Genomic DNA, 16,208 nt, shown 5'->3' on the forward strand with positions numbered 1-16,208 from the left:
ATCAGCTTTCTGGCATTCTTCCCATTTCTTTTGACAACTGTATTTATCCCTCAGGGAAGTCCAGAAATGAAGGCAGCCTGTTGTCTTGGCTAATGCCTCCTCAGGGTAAGGACATGTTCCTATTTCTACTCCTGGATATGTGTATCCAGCCTCAGTTTTTCTTTCCTAGAAAATGGGGGTGATATTTCTTGTCCTTGTCTGTGATATTGTAGACAATGGACAATTCACAATCTCTCAGAGTCTTCACCTTTTCCTCTGTTAAGAGAGGATGTTGAATTGAATGATTTCTAAGGTCCCTTGGAACTAAAACTCTTAGAATGACACTTTACTCTTACACTTATATAATTAGATATCTTTCAAGGAACTTTCCAGTTCCTCACCTTGTTGTATCACCATAGCTAGGAGCCAGTCACTCTCTTTGAACTTGTTTTCTCATGTGCAAAGTGGGGTTAAAAATGGCCCTAATACTGCATGACCTCATGCTGTTTGAGAAGGGGAGAAGGGGCTAGACTTGGAGTCAGAAAAACTTTAGTTTTAAACCAACCTCAAATACTTACTATCTGGATAACCCTTATTCATCACTTCACCTCTGTTGGCTTATCTGTAAAATGGGGATGTTGATAGCTCCTATGTCTCAGGATTGTTGTGAGGATAAATAAAAGAATATTTGAAGAGTATTTTGCAAACTTTAATGGATTTATACAAATGCTAACAATTATTACTGTTGTGAGATTCAAATGAGATAATGTGTGGAAAACGCTGCAAAATTTTCTCAATGGGTGAGGGAGGAGCTGAAAAGAGACAGAATTTGGAACTCAAAATTTAAAAAAAATGAATGTTTACAAAAACTTAAGGTGTTTATATATACATATATACTAATTATTGCTGTTGTTATTTATACATGGATGATTTAATTTACATAGAAAATTCTAGGTAAGGAAATTCCCTCTTCCAATGTAAATCTGCATCTACTCTGTTTAATAATCTTAGTGCCCTCCTTGGACTAGTGGTTGACTTATCCAGGGCTATACAGTCAGTATAGACCAAAAGAGGGACTTTAATTCAGATCTTCCTGACTCCATAGCTAGCTTTTTATCTACTGATAGCACGGTAAGTTCCACACGATTTGTAGATGGTAAGACAGGGCAGGTATTATTTATACCATTTTACATATGAGAAAACTAATCCAGAGAGTTTGTCAATTTATTCAAGGTCCCAGATAAGGTATCCTGAGCCTCAGAGCCAAGTCCAGAAGGCTTAACAGCCTTCTAAGATGCAATGCTGAGATGATGATTGAGACCTGAAGGGTCCCAGGAGAAAGAGGATTGGGTATAGAGAGGTTCCCATCTCATTTGCACCCCATCCCCGCACCCAGCTGAAGAATGAATGCCTGTAGTCCCTGGCTCCTAGTGCAATTAAGCACAAACACGGAATTGTTGCCTAACAAATTAGCAACAGGTAAAACTAATCATGCCATCTGTTGCCTCCCACCCACAGTCAAGGTCTAATCCCCTCTCTCCCGCTACAGGCTCTGGCTCAGTGTTCAAACACGAAATTAATAGATGGGTCTTTGCATATGTATTTATGGCTTCAGGTGGGGAGAGAGCCACAGGAGCAGGTGGTAAGAAGGTACCAAGATCTCCTGCTCATGCAAATGTCCTTAATCAGAAAGCAGACGTCTGCTGGAAGGGCAGGGGGTGGGATGTAAGGAGGGGAAGAGAGAGGGAAAAGAACAGCTCCTGAATAGATTATTAGACAGCTGAGAAAAATGAGTTCTATCACTCCCATTGTATGAGGATCTCCAAAACTTAGTCCCTTCTCTCTGAAGACATGCACCAGGAGCCCCAGCGCTAAATGGAGGAGCTGCTGTAAAATCAACAAGATTCAAGAGTTCTCTGGCATGGTGGACTTACTATGGACTAGTTCCCAGCAAAACAGAGCAAGTTATGGGCAGGAGCCAGCCTGACCCTCAGGCCTTTCTCTCCTTTGGACTCTTGATAAAGCTGGACAAGAGATCATTGCATCCAAACCTCTCATTTTTCAGATGAAGAAACTGAGGTCCAAAGAGTTGAAAATGCTTAGCTGAGACAAAAAATACAGCCCAGAGCTGGGAATGATGAATGAGTAAGGAGTATAAAGTGCCTTGAGATCTCAGCGGTCTCTTCTCCACTTCTCTTCCTTACCCTCATTTCTAGCTAAGGGAGCAGGGAATAAACTTTGGGATTTCTGCATAAAGCTCCACACTCTGGTCCACTTCCAATATCTCAGGACTACTGGACCCCAAACCATCAACTATCAGAATAGGAAAGGACTCTAAAATGGAGCCGATCCAGCCAGATCATCATGCCCAAAGGCAGGGAGAGGAACAGGAATTTGCCTCTGATTGTGACTTTCCTAAATCTCCTCTGATGGGAGCAGAGGACCAAGGAGAGAGTGTTCCAAGCTGATTATGGAGCAGAGAGACCATCTATCTAATGAACTTTACATAGATCCCAGCATTGGTGATGGTTTCCTCCTGGTTCCTGGGACCATCAAACTGCAGATTGTAACCCTTGCCTTTGAAGTTTGCATTCTGCAATGCAGTACATGTACAATTTAACATACATGTATACATCTATATGTATAGATATATACACATATATCTCTATAATACTATAGTATATAGTACACACTATATATGCAGTAGAATAGATATAGCATATACAATATATGACAGGCAATATTTATTTATAAGATTATTATATATTATATAACTAAACATGTCACATAAATATATTACTTATTGACAGCTAAGTGGCTCAATGGATAGAACATTGGGCCTGGAATCAGGAAGACTTGATTCAGATCCAACCTCGGACACTTACTGGGCAAGTCACTCAGAGAACCACTTTTGTATCATTGCTAAGAAAATCCTTGGATAGTGTAGTCCATGAGGCCATGAAGAGTCAGACATAGCTGAACAACATTATTTATTTTTATACATGTACATTTATTTGTTTCTTATATATAATCTTCATACATTACTTATATAATTGTTTTTATGTTATTTATATAAATAGTTTATGCAATATATTATTTCTATTATATAATATTTATATAGTATATTATATAATATTTTCAACAATTTTACATAAATATGTTATCATTTCTATTATTTATACACATAATCTTCACATATTACTTAAGTCTTTTATATAAAGTTATTTACATATTTTATGCAACATATAATTTCTATTATGTGATATTTATGTAGTATATTATATAATCTTTTAAACAATTTTATATGATTATTTTTATTATATTTGTTATATATTATATTTATATTTACATAAATATAAATACATATAAACATATTAACTTATATATACACATTTATTTGTTACTTATGCATTTTCTTTATATATTACTTATATAATAGTTTTTATATAATGCTATTTATATAAATATTTTATGTAATATATTATTTCTATTATGTAATATTTATATAGTATATTATATAACCTTTTATATAAGTATGTTATACATTATATCTATTATATATACATTTATTTGGTACATATATGATCTTCATATAGTACATAATAATCTTTTATATGTTTACATATCTTATGCAATATATCATGTATGTAGTATATTATATAATTTTATGTAAATATATTATACATTATGTCTACTGTGTATATATTTATTTGGTACTTAGATATAATCTTTATATATTTCTTATATAATAGTCTTATATGATATTATTTATATAAATATTTTATGCAGTATATTATTTCTATTATGCAATACTTATATAGCATATTACCATGTTTCCCTGATAATAAGACACTGTCTTATTATTTTTTTGGACAGAAAAACACCAGAGGGCTTATTTTCAGGGGAGGGCTTATTTTAATGAACATTGACAGCAATTTTAATAAACAGGTAAATGTGAAAAAAAAAGTATTTATTCAATAATGATCATGTCATCTTCTTCAACAACATCATCATAAGTGTCCATACCCTGAATTCCATCCTGGATGTCTTGCGCCTCTATTTCCTTCAGAAGAAGTAGACCCAATCTGTCATGTCCAGTAATATAGCTCTCTTTAAATGAACATGTCTTGTCCAGGTAACCTGCTCGTAGTGCCTTGGCGACATAGCTGTCAATAATTTTATCCCATGACTTCTTCACCCAAGTCACGACTTCTTGCAGACAGGCCTTCACAAAGTTTCCACGCTGATTTCTTTCCATTCTATTTTTAATGTAGTCATTGACTTCTATGTGCAAATGGTCCTTGAATGGCTTGTTTATTGCAATATCAAGGGTCTGGAGATAGGCAGTCATTCCTGCAGGAATCATTACTTGATCTATTCTTCTCTCTGCAAGGAAGTTCTTCATTTCCTTAGCATGGTGAGTGCTGGCTGAGTTCTTTTATCCTCCATCATGCCCCCAGAGTTCTTCTTTTATCGTCCATCATGCCCCCTTACTCCCGCTTACATACCGGGTTTTTATGTTGTCCTGCCTCAGCTCTCCTCCGTGGCACTGCTCTCAATGGCACCAGCAAGCAAATCACTGGGGAAGAACAGGATGACACGCTCACTGCTGCAGCTCTGATTGGATGCAGCTCGGAGCGCGGTGTGCGTTTCACCCGGGGTGGGAGGGAGGATGGTGCATACAGAGGGTACCATGATGTAGTGTGTAGCACAGGGGATCACCTTCACTACAGTAGCAATCTCAATAGGGCTTATTTTCGGGGGAGGGCTTATTTTAGAGGAATCTTACACAGTAAGGGAAGGACTTATTTTCGGGATAGGTCTTATTATCGGGAAAACACAGTATATATTTATATGATATAATCTTTTATATAATTTATCACGTGTGTTTTTTTAAATAACTGTTTATTGATAGAACTCATGCCAGGGTATTTTTTACAACATTATCCCTTGCATTCACTTCTATTCCGATTTTTTCCCTCCCTCCCTCTACTCCCTCCCTTAGATGGCAAGCAATCCTTTACATGTTGAATAGATTACAGTATATCCTAAATACAATATATGTGTGCAAAACTGAACAGTTCTCTTGTTGCATAGGGAGAATTGAATCACATGTGTGTTACATGTAAATCCTTGTTTTGACCTTCATTCCCCAAGATTACCATGACAGGGAAGAAACACCATGACAAGCCAATGAATTGGATTTGAGTGAGGGAAGGCTGTGCAAAGTCAACTGCCTTACTTTCTCCTCCCCAGACATCTGGGTCCAGTGGCCAGATCAGGAGTTGGCCCTGGATGCAGTGGGAGACTTTGGTCTTTTTAAGCTAAAGTCATTAACAGGTCTCCATATGTGACTGAACTCCATTCATTGATTAAGACTAGGTAAGAATTGAGACAAAGAATGGCCTCTTTAACATCATTAAAAAAAAAATTCAACTGGGAAGGAAAGCCCTTCAGGGTTTCTGGCCAAAAAAAAAAAAAAAAAGAAAGAAAGAAAAAAAAGAAAGAAAGAAAGAATTGCTATTTACATTCACTCTGAACAATCAGGGCCCAAATAATAATGACATGAATACATATTATATATTAATATATAATATGTAAAAGATTATATTACATAAGATTAAACATAATATATCATTTATATTGTGGTATATCATTTATAAGATTATATACATATATCATATATATTATTATCATGTATATATTTTATTTATATATTATATATTGTTTACATATTATTATATACTATTTATTATTTTATTAACTCACTTAGAGTCACAACAATCCTGAGGTCAGTCCATAGGTATTATTTGTCTTCACTCCCGATTAGAATATAAACTCCTTGAGGGCAGGGATTACTTTTGCTTTTGTTAAAGCAAAGTTAAAGTTTAAAAAATGCTTGATACACAGGATTTAATAAATACTTTTTGACTATTCATTTCTTCACTCATTGAATCTCAGAGAGATTAAGTGATTTGCCTATGATCACACAGCTGGCAAGTGTCAAAGGCAAGAATCAAGTTTGGATTTCTCCTGAGCCAGGTCCAGGTTCCTTTCCACTATTCCCTGATGAGTCTCGTAAGAAAACAAAATAATATTGTGATATGTATATAATGATTCCAATTTTTCTAAGTGTTTTCAATGCACATGAACATCAGAACAACTGACTACCCAACTGGTCCACAGCCTCATGTGCTCTCCTACCCTGTCTCACTTAGCATTCTCCGTGCCTCCACATCCATCCACAGTCAGTCACCACCACAGCTGTCCAGCATTCTGGCACGCAGCCACATTGGTCTAATGAGCTCTAAATGTTAGACAAGGAAACTTAAAGGCCTTGCACATACTGGGATTCCCAGGTGGCCAGAAAGAGCAGGTATGCGTTCTGGGTGGGAGTCCTCCCCTCCCTTCCCCTATCCTTCAAATCCTTCCCTTCCAATTGCTTCCCCTCCTCCAAGCAGACTCGCTTCTTCCCTTTCTCCCAATTAGGCACATCTGTCACAACTGTCACCATCCTTGCCTGAAACCCTGAGCTGGAATGACAGCAGAATCGCCTTTCCTGCCTTCCTTCTCTCCCCACCTTCAAAGTGTAGAATAATTGTCAAAGGCTGATTAAAATCTCCCCAGTCCTTTGATTTCCAAGGGAAACTGACTACAGGGACAGTCCTTGTCCACAACTTGGAATAAATGCATTTGTTTAATTTTCAGGTTCTTCTCTCCATTTCCCCCTCTCACTTAAAAAAATACATTGTTTTTGAATGTCTTCTCAAATAAGAGGTTTGAGATTTAAAATATAGGATGGAACCTTGGATACTGGTGGTCCAGACCGGTTGGATGAAGGAAGGTTGCTGGGGATTAGAGTTGAAACAGGAGGAAGCTTCTTCCCTCCCCATAGTGCAAGAGATCAGGAACTTGGTTAGATCTCTGGGCAAAATATTTAGGGAAATTATAATTACAGCCCCTACTGCATTTGAGGAAATGGTTTGGGGAGCTCTCTCCCAATACAAATCAACAACTGCTCTGAAAATAAAAAGCTTAGAGAGTTTCTTGGGGGCACTGATAGGTTTAGAAACTTATCCAAGATCATACAGTCAATTGGGCAAAATCAAGGCTTGAACTAGGGGTATTCTGGAGCTAGCTTCTACTGTCTGGTCCACACGTTGGAATAAATGGGCTTGTTTAATTGTCAGATTCTTTCTTCTCTCCTCCACTTTCCCCTCTCATTTAAGAAAAAACATAGTTCTGAAGGCCCTTTTTAAGAAAATATTTTAGATTTAAAGTGCATGATATATTCTGGGATGTTGGCAGTCCAGGAATGATGTTAAATTTTCAATGTGACTATTTGCTCTTCTAAAATTGGCAAACGCTACAAATCAGGGCTTCATTTATCATTTTGTTGACTGCATACACATAAGAAAGTAATGAAGAAAATATTAATAATGATGATCAAACTTAAAGTGTATCTGAACATTTTTTCCTGAGAGCTAATTATTAAACATGTACTAAAAACCTCCCCCCAAGAGCCAATTGTTAGATGTTTGCCAGAATATCTCTACTCCCATTTTGACATTGGGTTGTTCTTCTTGACTAAATCTATATTTTTTAAGCTTTTCATTCCATATAGTCTGGAGATTTGGATGATGAAATCTATTTCTCTAAAAAACCCTTTGTCATTAAAGTTTTATGAATCCGTGTTATGTCCAGAAGATAGTAAATAACTCTGATCATAGTCCATTTGCAGTACAGTTTAAAGGCGAGATCTACAGGATAATCTAGTCTCTATTTATAGCAGGGGAATCTGTCATCAGGCACCTAAGTGGCACAGTGGATAGAGAGCAAGGCCTGGAATCATGAGGACCTGAGTTCAAATTTGACCTCATACACTTACTAGCAATGTGAGCCTGGGCAAGTCACTTTAACCCTATTTGCCTCGACTGTCGAATGAGCTGGAAAATGAAATGGCAAACCATTCCAATATCTTTTTTAAAAAACTCAAACAGGTTCATAAAGATTCACACATAAATGAAAAACAACTCACTAGCAAATAATCTGTTATTTGACAGTTCATGAAAGATAGAGAGCTTCTGATGGTACATCATTCAAGCCACTGTCATATCTTGCTAGAAATTCTGTGGGTATTAAATTTTTACTGCCTAAAGTAATGTGTTGCACTGCATCTCTCTCTCCCCCCTTCTTGCACAATTGACACTCATCACCAAGTCCAGGCTCCTTTAGGATAACCCTTCTATAAGTTCTATAGCAATGACCTGGGCCTGAAACACCATCACAAACTCTTGTGTTTCCATCACTCAGTCATTTGTTTAATACTTCTGGACTTAGGTTGGAAGAGACTTGGATTCAAATCCTGCCTCGGATACTTACTACTAACTGTATGATGCTAAACATCAGTTTTCTTTTCTATAAAACAAGGAGTCTTACCCTCCAAGGTCTTTTAGAGCTCCAAATTTGTTATCCTAAATATTATTAGTAGTATTGTTAATTATTGATATTATTGACAATCATTAGTAGTATTAGTATTGATAACAATGATGATGATACCCTTCTTTTGAATAGAAATCTCTGTTGCTTCATTGTCTTATACCACAGAAGAAGGTTACTAGCAGTGCACACATTTATACTATAATACTTCAGTCAAGTTCAACAGGTATTTATGAGAATGTTGAAAAAAAAGTAATGGAGCATATCTGGGAAAATTGTATGCTTTTCATCACTGAAAAGAGGTGTGTTGATAAATGTTTAACAACTGACTTCCTGGGGAGAATATGTAGCAGGATACACTTTTAATTTTATTCTACATTATTAATACATTCTCCATCCCTTTCTTAAGTCTAAACAATCAACAAAGTAATAAATCAAGCCTTGATCTGTAGGTCTCGTGCATTTGGCTCTGGAGAGCATGAAAGTCAGCTTCAGCATACCAATGTCTCTGGATCAAATCTTTTAAGTTTGAAGACTGTCTAGTGTGTGGCCTTATGTGTCTCCCCAGGAGCCAGTAGCTGACTCATGCCTATATCCAGGCATAAACCTTTCAAGGTCAGGGTCCCATAGAGATTGCATCAGAACCAGCTCATTGGGATTCCTGGGAAACAGAGCAGACAAGTGACAGAGATTCAAAAGGGTTCCAAAGAAAAAATCTGACAACCAGTCAGCGATTTTGATATGTGGACAGTGACTCAAGGAGTGAGGATCCTGATAGTGATTTAGCTGAAGAAACTCGCCTGGGCTCTCCTAGTCCAAAGGGGTCCTTGATCCAAATAAGATAGGAGGATCAAACCACAGTCAGCCCTTTTTGACTTACTACTTTCTTCCTAGAATTAGCCTGACCAGGAAACAAAGCGCTTCTATAGCAGGGACTCTTACTATGGTCCATGGGTCTACAAGGAGTTGATGGATAGATTTTAGAGGATCCATAAACTTGGATGGGAAAATATATATACTTTTATTTTCACTATTCTCTAACTGGAATTCAGCATTTCTTTCACTTATGAATATAGGGAACAAACCATTATTGTAAACAGACCATAGGCTCTATCAGACTCCCAACGTCACCCAGGATACCAAAAGGAGGAAGAATCCCTGATCTGAAGTGCTTGGATGTTGGAATCTTTACAAAATGTTAAGTCATTAGAGTTGATAGAGACAATAATTATCTAATTTAGCATGGTTCAGTATCATTGATCTGATCTTACAAGGAGATGTTTTGGGCCAGAACCTGAAACAAGGTACCAAGTAGAACTAATGGATACAATGCTTGTGTTCACACCTTTACATTGGAGTTCACAAGTATGGGAGACTGACAAAGCAAACTTTGTAACTTTGTGAATTCACACCTCCATTAGGTGTGCCTCCAGAAGGAGGAGTCAACCTTTGGGAGACCATATATAAAGAGGCTCTTAGCTTCGGGTTAGTTAGTTACTTCCGGTTAGAGGAAGCTCAGCTGAATTAGATTGGAGAGGAGCACGCTGGAACAGACACAGAGCACTCTGGGAGATTGAGAGTCAGAAGCCCTCTCTCGGAGGCAAAAAGGATTCATTACAACTTTTACCTTGGTGCTGGCTGGAGGCAGAGGCAGAAGCAAAGGACAAAGCTGCAAGAACTTTTGGAACCTAGCAGAGAGAGAGGCCTCTAAGCTAACCGGGCTGTATTGGAGACAATAAAAGATCTGAATTTTTATCACCTGGCTGCATTTGGGGTAATTATTGATCTGAATTGATACTAAGGTTGCCTCCAGAAAACCTCCCCGAGAAACCTGCTTTCTCCCAGAGGGAACCATCATTAATATAATATATTATGTTATAATAATATAATAAATATTAATTTTTTATTTATTTTAATTTTATTTATTTATAATAAATATTAAATAAATAAATAATATAATAAAAATAATATATTTTTAAAAGAAGAAAATCACCACACTTGGAGACAGGAATAATTGACCTGAATCATCCACAAGCCCAAGGGCAATGCTGCAGGCTTAAAAGTTTAAGAATAAAAACATTATTTTACAATAATAATAATAATTGTTATTTTCATTTTCTAGATGTATAAAGTTTATAAAATTTATATTATAATAACATAAAGTATTATAAACTTCATGTATGTTATTACAGATGATCTTCAAAATAACCCTGTGAAATAAGTGCTATTATTATTATCCTATTATCTTAGAAATGAAGAAGTGAGGTTAAATGACTTGTTCAGGATCAAACAGCTAATGTATGTCTGAGGCAACATTTAAATCCAGGTCTTCATGAGCCCAGTTCCAGCCTTCTATCCACTGTGCCACCTATTTACATGTTTAAGATTGGGTGCAGAGCTTTCAGAAGTTCATGTTAAAGATGACAAGACTATTTGGCCAGTGATCAAGATAATTAATTTATGGTCTGCAAGAACACTGAGAGAAATTGTTACCCATGTAACTAGATGACATCCATGAAAAGAGTATAAATAATGATGCTGTGTATATAACTGTATCATGTAATGGACCTAATTTGAGGAAATTCAATTCTTGTTCCCCAAGCCTAAATCTCCCAGCAGACTTCGGACTTGCCAAATATACAACTCATGAAGGTTTGCTTGGAGATCTGTACAGATTTACAGAAATATCACGCTAAGCAGGTACTTAAGACAAAAGGACAAAAGAAAGAAGGATATAGGGAGGATCTTTCACAGCTCCTTGGTCTGCCCATGTCCCATGGGGAGGAAACACACACACATACACAGAGAAATACAGAGAGACAGAGGGAGGCAGAGAGAGAGAGAGAGAGAGAGAGAGGGAGAGAGAAGAAGAAAGAGGAGGAGGAGGAAGAGGAGGAAGAGGAGGAGGGAAGAAGTGAGGGAGATAGAGGAAGAGGGAGAGAGAGGGAGAAAAAAGGAGAAAGAGGGAGGAAGAGAAAGGGAGAGAGAGAACTTCTCATTTGAATTAGAACAGATACCACAAGGCATGAGTAGCAAAGCAAGCAAGTTCTCATTCAACTTAGCAACTGGAAATAATAAGAGCCTCCTGCCTAGAAAAACATCTGGTGTGCAATGCAAAATATTTCTGAAAACTTACTGGCCTATTTTCTCAAGAAACTGCAAGCTCTAAGAATCATTAAGGAACCATATCACTCTTCATACTCAGAAGTTTCATATATTCTCCTGCTTTCCAGAGGGAGATGAGAAATAAAAAATAAGAGAACAGATTTTCAGGTTAGTTCATGTCCGTGGGCTTGTAAATAAGAGAAAGAGACAAACCCCCATCTAGAAAGGGTTTCTGCTTTTCTATGGGCTGGGTCTCAGGATCAAATGGAAAGTACAGTTGAGTACAATGAGAAAGTACAGTAGGAATGCTGTTTCTGTTTTAAGTTACTTTTTATATAGTCTAATTAAACTTCTTTAATGAAACCAACATAAGGGTACTTAATTGAGTACTAGAAAATAAAATAAAAAAGCTGCTAGTAAGTAAAGGCATTAGCAAAGGGATTTGATTGGTGGCACACCAATATCTTGAAAACAAAGATTTTTTTGTTTTTGTTTTTTTAAACTGAGGTGTGTGAACTTGTGAGTGTGTATGTGTGTGTATATATGTATGCACAAATATGAGTATGTTTGTATATGTAGATATGCACAAATATACACATATGCAGTACATGCTTGTGTATATGTATGTCTTTATAAGTATATATGCAAAATGTAAATATTTCATTGTAATTAGTTTACTTTCTAATTCTATGGATTTCAGTTAGACTACATAACATTAACCAAAGTTAAGAATCTCTGCTTCAGACCTTTGTCAGACCTGGCTAACTTCACCACACTAAGCATTGTCACTTTAGAGACCAGCTGCTGCCTGGAGGATCCTAAGGGAGGGATTGACATCATGTCCAATATTCACAGCACCCCCAATGGCAATAACAAAAATGAAATATATCTTCTCCCAAGAATCTTTGTTGTACTTGATCACCAAACAATAATGTTAGTTTCTCTGTACCTGAGAAGATAGTTTAAAAGTTGCTATGAAAAAAAAATTTCAACATGCTAAGACCAATCTAATCTAACATTGAACTTCTCTAGACTTTGCAAAATTGAATGAGAGCTAGATAGTCCATCATCTGTCCCCTTCTAGGACCATTCCCAGCTACTTAGGATCTACCAAAGCCAGGCTGTTAAAAACATATTTTCTTCATATAGCCATATTCACATGACAATGAAGTATCAGGGTAAAGCGTTAGTAGAAAGTCTTATATATGTTGTGTTTAATAAATGAGGTGTATGGAGTGTACAAGGAGGATTATCACCTCTTGTGTGAGGGTTTGCCAAGCCACTTTCAGGGCTACTTATTTTTGTCTCTACTGGGCAGTCAACTTTCACCTGTGCGTGATGTTTAAAAAGTTCAAGAGACGTAATTTCTGGACAATTAGTCATTTTGTTAGTAATGCCAGCATTTTTTATAAAAGGTCAGTGACACTCTTATAATGCCAAAGACAATCACGGTGGCAGTTTCATGGCTTATATGCACTTGGAAAAGGGATGTTTCTGAGGGTGGGAATCAACTCTGATTGGTTAACAATTAATGAGAGAATGAATATTGCAATGATGGGCTGAACTTATTCTCACAAACTTTGATTATGTCATTCACTTCTAAGTTATCCCAGCTTTGGGCAATCTGTTCAAAGGATTTATCCCTCATTGCCCCCAGCCTTATCAAAAGAGAATTCCACCAAATCTGATCTATTTGGGTGCAGTAAGAATATCCAGAATGAGGAGCATGTTAATTCTATCTTTTATCAGCCCTATCCTTGAGAGGACTAGACAAGGAAATGGGGCAGGAAAAAAGCTTGGATCACCTCAATTTTAATAATTGGATATTAGTATGAGATAAATAATCGTTTTTCTCATATGATTCCAAGAAGTTGTAATATGCACAGCAGTCACATCCTGCTAAAAACCTTCTCAGCAAATGGACCAAATCAGATTGAGGGTAACTGAAAAATCTCAAACCTATCAGTGAATTAAGGGGATGTTTATTCTAAACATGCAAAGATTTTCCCCAGTGGAATGAATGAAGAAGGAAAAGTTATTCCAACAGCCATGAAGGCACCTGAAGCAAGCATTGTGGAGCACTTAGAGCTTGGTCAGACATTGAAGATACCAAGGTCCTCTGCTGCATCCTGGTCCATTGACAGTTGCCTTGACTTTTATCCTGCCACTGGACTTAATGACTCTGGAAGAGAAAATGAGGTTGATGACTTTGTGCAACTTTGCCTCATTTAAATCTGATTCATGAGTCAAGACATCATTCTGTGATTTCATTGGTCCTCTTAAAAAATGAAGAACAAACAACAAACTTAATAATTTTTTTGTTAATAAATGAGTGAATAGATAAAGAATAGTACAGATTATACCAATTTAAAAGCATCCTATAGGGGTTTCATTGCTCATCTAAAAAGTTTTTTAGATTTCAAAATAATTTATTCCAACATCTTGATCCTTGAGGATAGTTGGAAATTTGGAATTGTAGAGCCATGGAATTGCAAAGCTGTAAAAGAACTTAAAAGTTACCTAATCTAACTTCCTCATGATGCAGATGTAGGATCCCCTTTGGGTTCATTCCTTCTAGTTCCATTGTCATAGTTCAGTGTGTTATAAGAGGAGCAACTGGAATCATACAAAAGAAATGATTATTTCTCTGTCATATTAATATCCAATTATTAAATTATAATGGTAACCTTGTGGATGGCTATCTCTATCAGCATCGATTATGAATCCTATTAGTATGTTCTTCATTAATAATCAGTCGATAGACTTTAGTAGAAACTCTTGGAAAAGACCTTTTTTCAATGACATAGGAAAAAAAAACAACAATATTTGCAAAGCATTTTCTTCAAATTCTCTGGAATAAATTCTCCCAGAATAACACACAGCCTAAAGAAGTGGAAAGTAGATAAAAACTTAAAAAGTATAAAGGTATTAAAGCACACACATAAGGAACACATGTGGCCAAGAGCAACTCATAATTACAGAACAGAAACTTGATGTCCTTTTTCTCTCTAGAGAGTGTTCATAAAGTTCTTTCTAGGTTGTCTATTTATGTCAGTGATGAGTAAATCACTCAGCTTCTAGACTGAACTAGTTCCCTACAGAGTATGACATTTCATTTGGTCAGCTGCTTGAATTAGGTCTGTTCCTAATAGGACATGGTACCTCTGCTGGATAGGTTGGGCTGGGGAAGCTATTCAACCATTGATCTGGTTCCTCCCAAGATACTGGATCCATGTTGAATGAATCAATCCACTGGACTCCCCAAATTTGCTCTTGGATGAACAATTATAGTCTCTACCACTCCCAGGATCAAGCTTCACTAATTAGTCTCCTCTGTCAGTTGGAGCATTAGTATAGGCGTTTTTAGCTGAAGTGCCACTGTGTTTTTTAGGAAAGGGAAGAAAACCTTAGCCTACAAATAACAGGAACTTCTTTATTTCTGTTCCTTCAGCATCATAGCCTGAGCTTTGTCACCTCTCAAGCAGAGGATGAGCGAGTTATATTCTCTATTTGGCAATTCTTCCTATTAGAGAATTGAGTTTCTTCAGTGAGGGACTCTCCCTTAACTTATGGTGACCATATAGTAATATTTTTAAGATTCCCATTAAATTTTGAACAAATGAGTGATCGGGGACAGAATATTGAGGCTGTTAATAACCAGGACCAAGTATTGATTCTCTACTAACTTTTTCATGTGCAAGCGGGATACTGAGAGCCTTAGAAATACTTCTAAGGTCTTCAATGTTTCATTTTATAACCTGAAAGAATCTCATCATCTCATTCTAACTTTTCATTCTCTCTCTCTCTCTCTCTTCATTCTCATTCTCTCTCTCTCTCTCTCTCTCTCTCTCTCTCTCTCTCTCTCTCTCTCTCTCTCTCTCTCTCTCTCTCCCACCCCTTTAAGATTGTCATCTTTGCTTCGTTCTGAATGGTGCACATCCTTAGTTGAAGGAGAGAGCTATTTCTTCTAGAGGTGTCTCTAGATTGCTTCCAGCATCTCTTCTCTTTATTCTGCAGAATGACAGTCACTTCTGGCAAGATGAAGGATGTTATAAATGTTCCAATTTCCCCATCTCTCCTTTCCCTCCCCCAAATACTACCTCCTAACTTCCAGCTTTTTCTGTGGTTACTTGCCAAGTATGAGCTCCTTAATAGCCATACACTGATATCACCATGGCCTCTGCCAACAGTTCTCTCTCCAGAAGCACTGTGCCCTTTTCAAAGGATCTTTTTTTTTATTCTTTCAAAGGGAATGGGATCACAAGACACCAGATTTAGAGTTAGAAGAAGCATTAAAGGTCATCTAGTCCATAGCCCTCATTTTCTATATGAGGAAACTCAAATCTAATTGCTTAAGTAATTTTTCCAAGGTCAGACAAAGACAAGTAGAACAGCCAGGATTTGATCCTATGATCTTTGACTCCAAAGCTAATGTTGCTTCTCCTAGATATACTCAACTGATCTAGGTGTCAGATGCTGAGGGCGGTTTCCCAGTCACAGGTGAATTAAATTGTAGTCACAATGAAAGCTATTTCTTCCCCCCAAAATTACCTCTTTTTCCAACTTCCCCTTTCATATCCCACAACGCTACAGCCCAAAATTCTTTACTCTTTTCCTCAATTAAAAAAAAATCTCTACAAATGAAATTAAGAATTAAACAGAGAGTTAAGAGGCCATTCCAATTC

This window comes from Antechinus flavipes, chromosome 4 (assembly GCF_016432865.1).
Source record: "Antechinus flavipes isolate AdamAnt ecotype Samford, QLD, Australia chromosome 4, AdamAnt_v2, whole genome shotgun sequence".
Lineage (NCBI taxonomy): Eukaryota > Metazoa > Chordata > Mammalia > Dasyuromorphia > Dasyuridae > Antechinus > Antechinus flavipes.